We start from the raw sequence: 9569 nt of genomic DNA on the forward strand, positions 1-9569 counted from the left end.
TGCTGCGACGTGATTGGTTGATGAGGTAACGTGTATGAATGTGCAGTTGTACACCTGACCTGAAGTTGATGATGGAGTTTGGAGTGTGCTTGTGAAGATTTGTGTGGGATTCATTCATCCACAAGGGTGCAGTAAAGTCAGGTCCTGGTGTCGGTGAGAAGGTGAGGAGGCCTGGGGTGCAGTCAACGATCCAAATCATTCCAAAGAGGGTTGGAGCTCTATAGCAGGAGATCTTCCACACTTACTCATGTAAAGCAGATCTTCATGAAGCTGGCACATATAAAAAAATTCGAATCTGAGTTCGACTTCACATTTTTTCCAGAGTGGGCGCTTTAATCTCACAGAAGTTTCTCGGCTCATCACTTAAGCTGAACTGATGGCTGTGCGTAAGGAACTTGCAGGAGACGGTTAGTAAGAAAGTGTCGGGTGAAAGGGAAAGTCTAATTGGGCCGGAGTGTAAAGGGCACGTCTACACTGACTGATCACTTCCTGTTAAAGCTATGACTAGTGCTGTAATGACTGCCATCATTAGTTTCCATTACAGACATGTCCATTTAAAAGCCCAGTGTCTGCAGCTTCTCCAGTGAGTAAAACCGCACACATCATCGGCGCTGACGTGGGACGGGCGACACGTTTTACTGGGAAATGGAGGAGATGCTGGAAGCATTGTGAGCGAATACAAGCGGGAAAATATTGAGATCTTGAGATACTGTGCAATAAATCTTTTCCTTTTTTTAACTGTTTTAAAAAGCAATAAGAAACGGACCGTTTTCTCGTTAATGTGATACCATGTTTATTTCATTAGAGTGGGCTATAACAAAATTAAATGAGCCTGAGGAATCGCATCCACACGCTGGAGACATCAGACCTGCAAAGAAATTACTCACGTGAGAACTTTTTTTCTTGCTTTAAATAATATTGTAGTCATTATATTAAAAAATATTTTCTCTACAATGAGAAATACAGACATTTTAAAGTAGCTTCTGGAAAAGTGTAATAAAGGTTTGGTTATAATACTGTATTTATCTCAAACTTTAAACATCTTCCTAAGCAACATTAAACCCATTATTGCTAAAAATAGGCTGTCCACCAAAACTCAGTCATGAGCATAGAGAAGCATGCAAATGGACCTTAATGTTCATCATGATGATGCTACCACCCTCATGCTTCATGGTGTGGATGGTGTACTGAAGCAGTCTTGGCCTTCTTTCCAAATCTACACTTTGTTCCAAGACCAAATCATTCAATTTTAGGTTCATCAGAGCAGAAAATTGGGTAAATTGAGGGAATGAGCAAATTCCAAACAGTATTTTAGTCACTGAAGAGGCATTGAAGCACAGCTGATCTTTGATCACTTCTCTGCCACTGACCATTTATAATGTCCAGATGTGTGCTGCATAGGATTTTTCACTGTGAAGTGATTAATTTACATTCATTATTTTCTAAGGAGAAACAAATGTATTACAATTATATAACATCCGTCCACGATTTAGTAAATTATAAGCGAATGACATCATCATAAACCACTGATAAAATCAGATCAGCAAGTTTACACATCAGATTAAATGGTTTATGTGACAGATTATATAAATGTGCACAACATCATAATCATATATTAAAGATATATTCAGGTGCAGTAGATTTTAAGATCTCTGTTAATCTTAGAGTCCGAAAAAAAAAAAAGAAAAAGTTTTATAGTTGTATTTTTTTGGTGTTGTATTCTTGATGCTCTACTGCCATCTGCTGGTTAAACAGAACATACACACTGATGGGGTTCATCTGTATTAAAGGCTCTGGCATGGAGAAGCTGGTGTTGGATCTGTGATGATCACAGATGTTGAGCTATTTTATGAGTTGCTCAGTAGCTCCTAGTTTTATAACCATAAAGACTGTAGAAGACTGTAAAAAGAACATCACTTATAATCACACACTCCAGTGCTCATGTTAGTTCTCACTCTCCAGTGTTCTGTATTGTTGAAAGATTTATGATCAAACTCTTGATGTCACCCAAATGAGGATGGGTTTCACTTTTGAGTCTGGTTCCTCTCAAGGTTTCTTCCTCATAACATCTAAGGGAGTTTTTCCTGGTCACAGTCGCCACGGCTGCTCATCAGGGATAAATACACATCATTCACCTTCACTGTTGATTTCTGTAAAGCTGCTTTGAGACAGTGTCTGTTGTGAAAAGCGCTATGGAAATAAACTTGACTTGACTTGAATTCATGTACATCCTATATATATACAGTACAGACCAAAAGTTTGGACACACCTTCTCATTCAAAGAGTTTTCTTTATTTTCATGACTATGACAATTGTAGAGTCACACTGAAGCCGATGTCCTTTTAGCTTTTGAAAACACAGCAGTTACAAATAGAGGAAGACGAGGAACTTTGGTGTCACTTAATTACAGCATTGCTCAGATCTGATTTTCCATCCTGTGTGTTCACTTCAAAATCGCATTTGCATGTGTTACAGACAACCTGCTTTAGAGGCGAGTATCCTGATGATCACAAAATGTGTTGATGAAGAATGAGGGGAAATAAAGAAAAGTGGAATCACATTTCTGCAACATTACATTGTTCGGGATATATAATAATAATAATTATGTTAAATTAGCATTTAGAACTGTATTTTTTGCTTCTTATATGTGGATATACAGTATCTCTTACAGTCTGTCATCACTTCATCCCCTGTTCTCCTCTTTAATATTTAATCAGCTCCACCTTGTCTGCGGCATGAGTGGATTTTCTGGATCAGTCACAGCCGTTCACTTCTTCTTTCTGCAGACTGTGTAATTATGTGCAGGATTTACGAGGAGTGAAGCAACTGCGCTTATTTGCAAACTGCCTGATGTAGTCGATGCCTTTCCAGAGCATCACTGGAATGCTTTTCCATAAATCTCTTAAATATTCTCATCTCTCACAGCAGCTCGAGCAGCAGCAGCATTACCACAACCATCTGCTGTGTGTTCTGCTTCTGTAGCATTGTATATTTCCTAAACGTTTTTAAATGCATGCATGTTTGTGAATGAGCGTGTGCTGGGAATGACGAGCACAACCTTTCACATTTTATTTTTGTATTTTTAATGTCTATGAAATGCATTTAAAATTATTCGTATTCTGTAAATTATGCCTCAATTGCTGTGGAATTCTCAACACTGATTGGTCAGAAGTTTGTCATTGGCTCTATAGTAACCCATTAATAGTGACTTTGTGACGTACACACTTCACGTGAATCCATTTAAAACTGTGTGTAATTATTGATGTGGAGATTCAATTTCATTCGTTATTTTTATAGTGTTTTTGACGATGGACATTTTTTCATAAGCAGGTTAACAGAAATAATTAGATTGCAAATAAATGTATGTATTTGTCCCTATGAGTTTATGTTCCTAAAACCTGTTAATGAAACAAACTAAAGGAAAGAAAGAAGGAGAATCTCAGGGTTTCTCTCTCAGGAAGAAACCTTGAGAAGAACCAGACTCATCAAAGGAACCATCATCATCTGGGTTCATTTATTATACCTACATCATCAGCTTTAAGCCACTGTAGCAAACTGTTTACGTTAAGTCCAAATCCATTCTCATGGACTTTGAGATGTTTCTGTGATTAGTTTAAAAAAAAAAAGAAGAAACTATTAACACTTACATTAATGAAAGTATTCTCAGTTTACAGCATTAACCACATCTGCCTAAAACTATATATAAATATCTTCAGACCTGGTTATTGTGCAAGAGTTGTGTATTACTTGTGTAGTAGATGTTTCTGTTACTGATCTTTCCTCAGAGTGTCTGTGTTTTGTGGAATGAATAGAGTTCTTTGTCAGTGTGCTTCAGGAACAGCAGATTCTTCTCATTTCTTCTCATTTGCTAAATTGGTCCAAAATGCTGACGATCCTCACATCCAAAAGTACTCAGTGTGTTTATTTCCACGCGGAGAAATTGGGTGTGTATCACTTTAAGGGACGCCATTTTTAGCGCCAAATTTGAACCGGTTTCAAAAAAGATGCTAGCTGTTTAGCTCAGTATTAGCATGTGTTCTCTTCTTCATCTCATTCAGCCTGTGTATATACACCCATTTATTGTACTCATTCCAATTTCAGTGAATGTTGATGAATCATTTAATTGCATCAACGAATGTTTTAGTGCTAATTGCTTTGGTGTGTGAGAAGAGCTGTAAGGAAAACGTTTTAGGGAGGACTGGTGTGATGAAGTGGCGTATCTTTGTTTATATCCCTTATAGTGTCCTGGGAAGATGTTCTGCTAGATTTTGTGGAAAATGTATTCAGCTACAAGGGTGTTATTAAAGTCAGGTAGTAATGTAGGTGAGGTGAGGAGTCAGTGCTCCCATTAGAGCGGTATAGCAGAAGATCTTCCTCTCCAATCCATGAAAAGCGTATCTTCATGAAGCTGGCTTTCTGCACATGGGCATTGTCATGGTCTCCTAGCCCACCATTTTATTTCATTTTTATACCACAGCAATCAGACATCAGTTACATTTTAACATGACGCATTGATTTTTTGTGCATTTATAGTTACATGTAATATTGGTTTCTCATATACAATTACACAACCCATTTTCTCAATCACATTATAGCAGAGATAAACAGTCCTTCCTTTGTCACCCTCTCTGTTTCTCCTTTCTCTTAAAGTCTCAGAATACGCAGTGTGAACTCAAGCCTGAAGTTTCACAGCTTTCAAGGTGCTGAGACTGGAGACTTCACTCTTTACTCTTTACTGACTTGATCACTAAACTACAGATCCATTCCTCTTATCCATACTTCACATCTCATATACGTTTTTATCTTTATATTTTTATGTAACAGGATCTGACACTCGGATGTGTGAAAAAGAGTTGGCTCTGCTTATCACCAGGTAAGATTACTACAACATTTAGGAGCGTATGTGCTTTTTAGGTGCTGTATTGCATGCAACCACAAGATGGCGCCCGAACTGTATACAACCAACCTGCAATACATAAGCGTTACATAAAAAAGAAAATGCTGCAAATATTTACATTTATAATGAAGGTATTTATGGTTTATATTTTTCTTTTTAAAATTGTTTGTTATAAAGAAAAAACACTATAGAACGAAGAGAACCAAATTTGATCTACTTTCACACATTTGTTGTGTGTATAATAATAAAAAAAATTAAGATTACAATATACATGATATGACATAAAACCATACTGTGGCTTTGCAATCCAATATTTTAATTATTATTTTATCAGAATTTTTATTTTATTATAATTATTTCTTTAAAATTATTTTAGCATTTTGTAGGCATTCATGTCTTTCATTATCAGATGTGGAGTAAATGGTCAAACCATCTGTTAGTAGTGAATCTGTACAGGATTATGTGTGTGAGCAAATTTATATCCGGCTAATAGATGTCTTTTATATCCTGAATGCATTATGACTGAAACACATCATGCGATAATAAAATGTTTTATAAGTGTAAGTGAAGTCTCTTCACTCTGTGCTGGTGTCAGTGTTAAATGAAGCTCGTACTCTTTCACTAATTCTCTTCTCTATGGCACTTTGTTAAATAAAGCTCTGTAACAGAGTCTGTTTAAAGCATATTTCAACTATTCTTCACCCCTTAACATTCTTCTTCAACTGTTTGAGAAAGATGTCTGTTAATGAACTTTCTTAAATCTCTTTGTTGAAGCTGTTTGGTAGGACAATTTGTTAAAGCAGTTTCATAGAGCTGTTTGGTAGAGCATTTTGTTAAAGAAGTTTAATAGAGCACTTTGTTGAAGCCATTTGGTAGAGCTGTTTGGTAGAGCTCTTTGTTAAAGCCATTTGGTAGAGCTGTTTGGTAGAGCTCTTTGTTAAAGCCATTTGGTAGAGCTCTTTGTTAAAGCCATTTGGTAGAGCTGTTTGGTAGAGCTCTTTGTTAAAGCCATTTGGTAGAGCTGTTTGGTAGAGCTCTTTGTTAAAGCCATTTGGTGAGCTGTTTGGTAGAGCTGTTTGGTAGAGCTCTTTGTTAAAGCCATTTGGTAGAGCTGTTTGGTAGAGCTCTTTGTTAAAGCCATTTGGTAGAGCTGTTTGGTAGAGCTGTTTGGTGAGCTCTTTGTTAAAGCCATTTGGTAGAGCTGTTTGGTAGAGCTCTTTGTTAAAGCCATTTGGTAGAGCTGTTTGGTAGAGCTCTTTGTTAAAGCCATTTGGTGAGCTGTTTGGTAGAGCACTTGGCTAAAGCTGTTTGGTAGAGCTGTTTGGTAGAGCTCTTTGTTAAAGCCATTTGGTGAGCTGTTTGGTAGAGCTGTTTGGTAGAGCTCTTTGTTAAAGCCATTTGGTGAGCTGTTTGGTAGAGCTCTTTGTTAAAGCCATTTGGTAGAGCTGTTTGGTGAGCTCTTTGTTAAAGCCATTTGGTAGGGCTGTTTGGTGAGCTCTTTGTTAAAGCCATTTGGTAGAGCTGTTTGGTGAGCTCTTTGTTAAAGCCATTTGGTAGAGCTGTTTGGTAGAGCTGTTTGGTGAGCTCTTTGTTAAAGCCGTTTGGTAGAGCTCTTTGTTAAAACCATTTGGTAGAGCTGTTTGGTAGAGCATTTTGTTAAGTTTGTTTGGTAGAGCAGTTTAGTAGAGCATTTTGTTAAGTTTGTTTGGTAGAGCAGTTTAGTAGAGCACTTTTTTTTTTAACTCTGTTTGGTAGAGCACTTGGCTAAAGCTGTTTGGTAGAGCAGTTTAATAAAGCACTTTGTTAAGGTAGAGCTGTTTGTTAAAGAATTTTGTTAAATCAGTTTGGTAGAGGTATATGTTATGTTGTGTTATATGTTGTTATGTTATGTTATATGTTGTTATGTTATGTTATGTTATATGTTGTTATGTTATGTTATGTTATATGTTGTTATGTTATGTTATGTTTTATGTTGTTATGTTATGTTATGTTTTATGTTGTTATGTTATGTTTTATGTTGTTATGTTATGTTATGTTTTATGTTGTTATGTTATGTTTTATGTTGTTATGTTATGTTATATGTTGTTATGTTGTTATGTTTATATGTTATTATGTTATGTTATATGTTATATGTTATATGTTGTTATGTTATGTTATGTTTTATGTTGTTATGTTATATTTTATATGTTATGTTATATTATATTTTATATTGTTATGTTATGTTTTATGTTGTTATGTTATGTTTTATGTTATGTTATGTTTTATGTTGTTATGTTATGTTATGTTTTATGTTGTTATGTTATGTTATGTTTTATGTTGTTATGTTATGTTATGTTTTATGTTGTTATGTTGTTATGTTATGTTTTATGTTGTTATATTATATTATATTTTATATTGTTATGTTATGTTATGTTATGTTATGTTGTTATGTTATGTTTTATGTTGTTATGTTGTTATGTTATGTTATGTTTTATGTTGTTATGTTATGTTTTATGTTTTATGTTGTTATGTTATGTTTTATGTTATGTTATGTTATGTTATGTTTTATGTTATGTTGTTATATTATATGTTTTATGTTGTTATGTTATGTTATGTTATTATGTTTTATGTTGTTATGTTATGTTTTATGTTGTTATGTTATGTTATGTTTTATGTTATTATATTATATTTTATATTGTTATATTATATTATGTTTTATGTTGTTATGTTTTATGTTGTTATGTTATGTTATGTTTTATGTTGTTATGTTATATGTTATATTTTATGTTGTTATGTTATGTTATGTTTTATGTTATTATGTTATGTTATGTTATGTTTTATGTTGTTATGTTATTTTATGTTGTTATGTTGTTATGTTATGTTATGTTTTATGTTGTTATGTTATGTTATGTTTTATGTTTATGTTATGTTATATTATATTTATATATGTTATGTTATATTATATGTTATGTTTTATGTTGTTATGTTATGTTATGTTTTATGTTATGTTATATTATATGTTATGTTATTATGTTATATTTTATGTTATATTATATGTTATATTTATTATATTATATTATGTTTATATGTTGTTATGTTATATTTTATATTATTATATTATATTATATTTTATATTGTTATATTATGTTATATTTTATATTTATTATGTTATATTATGTTTATATGTTGTTATGTTATATTATGTTTTATGTTGTTATGTTATATTATATTTTATATTGTTATGTTATATTATATTATATTTTATATTTATTATATTATATTATATGTTTATATTGTTATATTATATTATGTTTTATATTGTTATATTATGTTATATTATATTTTATGTTGTTATGTTATGTTATATTTTATGTTATTATATTATTATGTTTTATGTTATTATGTTATATTATGTTTATATGTTGTTATGTTATATTATGTTATGTTTTATGTTGTTATATTATATTATGTTTATATGTTATTATATTATATTATATTATGTTATATATTTATGTTATATTATGTTTTATATTTATTATGTTATGTTATATTATATGTTATATTTTATATTGTTATATTATATGTTATATTTATGTTTTATGTTGTTATGTTATGTTATATTATATTTTATATTATGTTATATTATATTATGTTGTTATGTTATATTATGTTATGTTATGTTTTATATTATGTTATGTTATGTTTTATGTTGTTATATTATGTTATGTTTTATGTTGTTATATTATGTTATGTTTTATGTTGTTATGTTATGTTATGTTATGTTGTTATGTTATGTTATGTTTTATGTTGTTATGTTATGTTTTATGTTGTTATGTTATGTTTTATGTTGTTATATGGCACAGGAAGCGCTCAAGTGATCACAAAAACACATTTATTGTTTTTTACACTTTTGTGAACAATTTCCCAGTGATTAAAAAAGTCATTTTATTAGTAATAAAAACTAATTTTTATGAAAAATAAATAAATTTGTGTGACAAACGATCTAAACTAATAAAATTCAGAATAAAATGTAAAAACATAAAAACATTATTATATATGAACTAAAATAATCCTGGTTAAAACCAAAATTATGCAGGTTTACACAATTGTTCCAGTCCATTTCCACTCTTTGCCTTTTGTCATTATGTACAGTATACAACGCCTCTTTCCCCAACATCCGATCCACTGCGCTATCAGATCAGTGTCTTCTCGAATTACAGTTCTGTCTGCTCAGATTCAGATCAACACAAGGCTGGATATTAAATTATAAACTGTAACTCTGTTATAAATGTAGATTATTTAAGGACAACACCTCTGATACGCAAACTCCAATCCCAGAATAACCATAACCACGGCTTCCTGTAAAACTCCGTAAACACATTTACAGTTTGCCAGTGGTGAGGGAGAGATTCGGTCATTGATATGACGCACGACTTGTTATTAATTGCTGTAGTAATCAGAAGGAAACCTTCTTGGGGAGCTGCTCGACGTCTTGTTTCAGCCTCCATTACCTTCAGTGTGTCTTCAGAATGTTGGATAAATGCTTTACACCTGTTTATATCCATTTATGAACACATTCACTTTTGTTTATTTATATAAATAAGTATATTCCCACCATGGAAAGACTGATCTGCTGTCAGAATTTCATTCACTTCCTTTATTTTAAACATCAAGAGATGAAAAATAGAGTTGC

The sequence above is a fragment of the Silurus meridionalis genome, chromosome 14 (assembly GCF_014805685.1).
Source record: "Silurus meridionalis isolate SWU-2019-XX chromosome 14, ASM1480568v1, whole genome shotgun sequence".
Lineage (NCBI taxonomy): Eukaryota > Metazoa > Chordata > Actinopteri > Siluriformes > Siluridae > Silurus > Silurus meridionalis.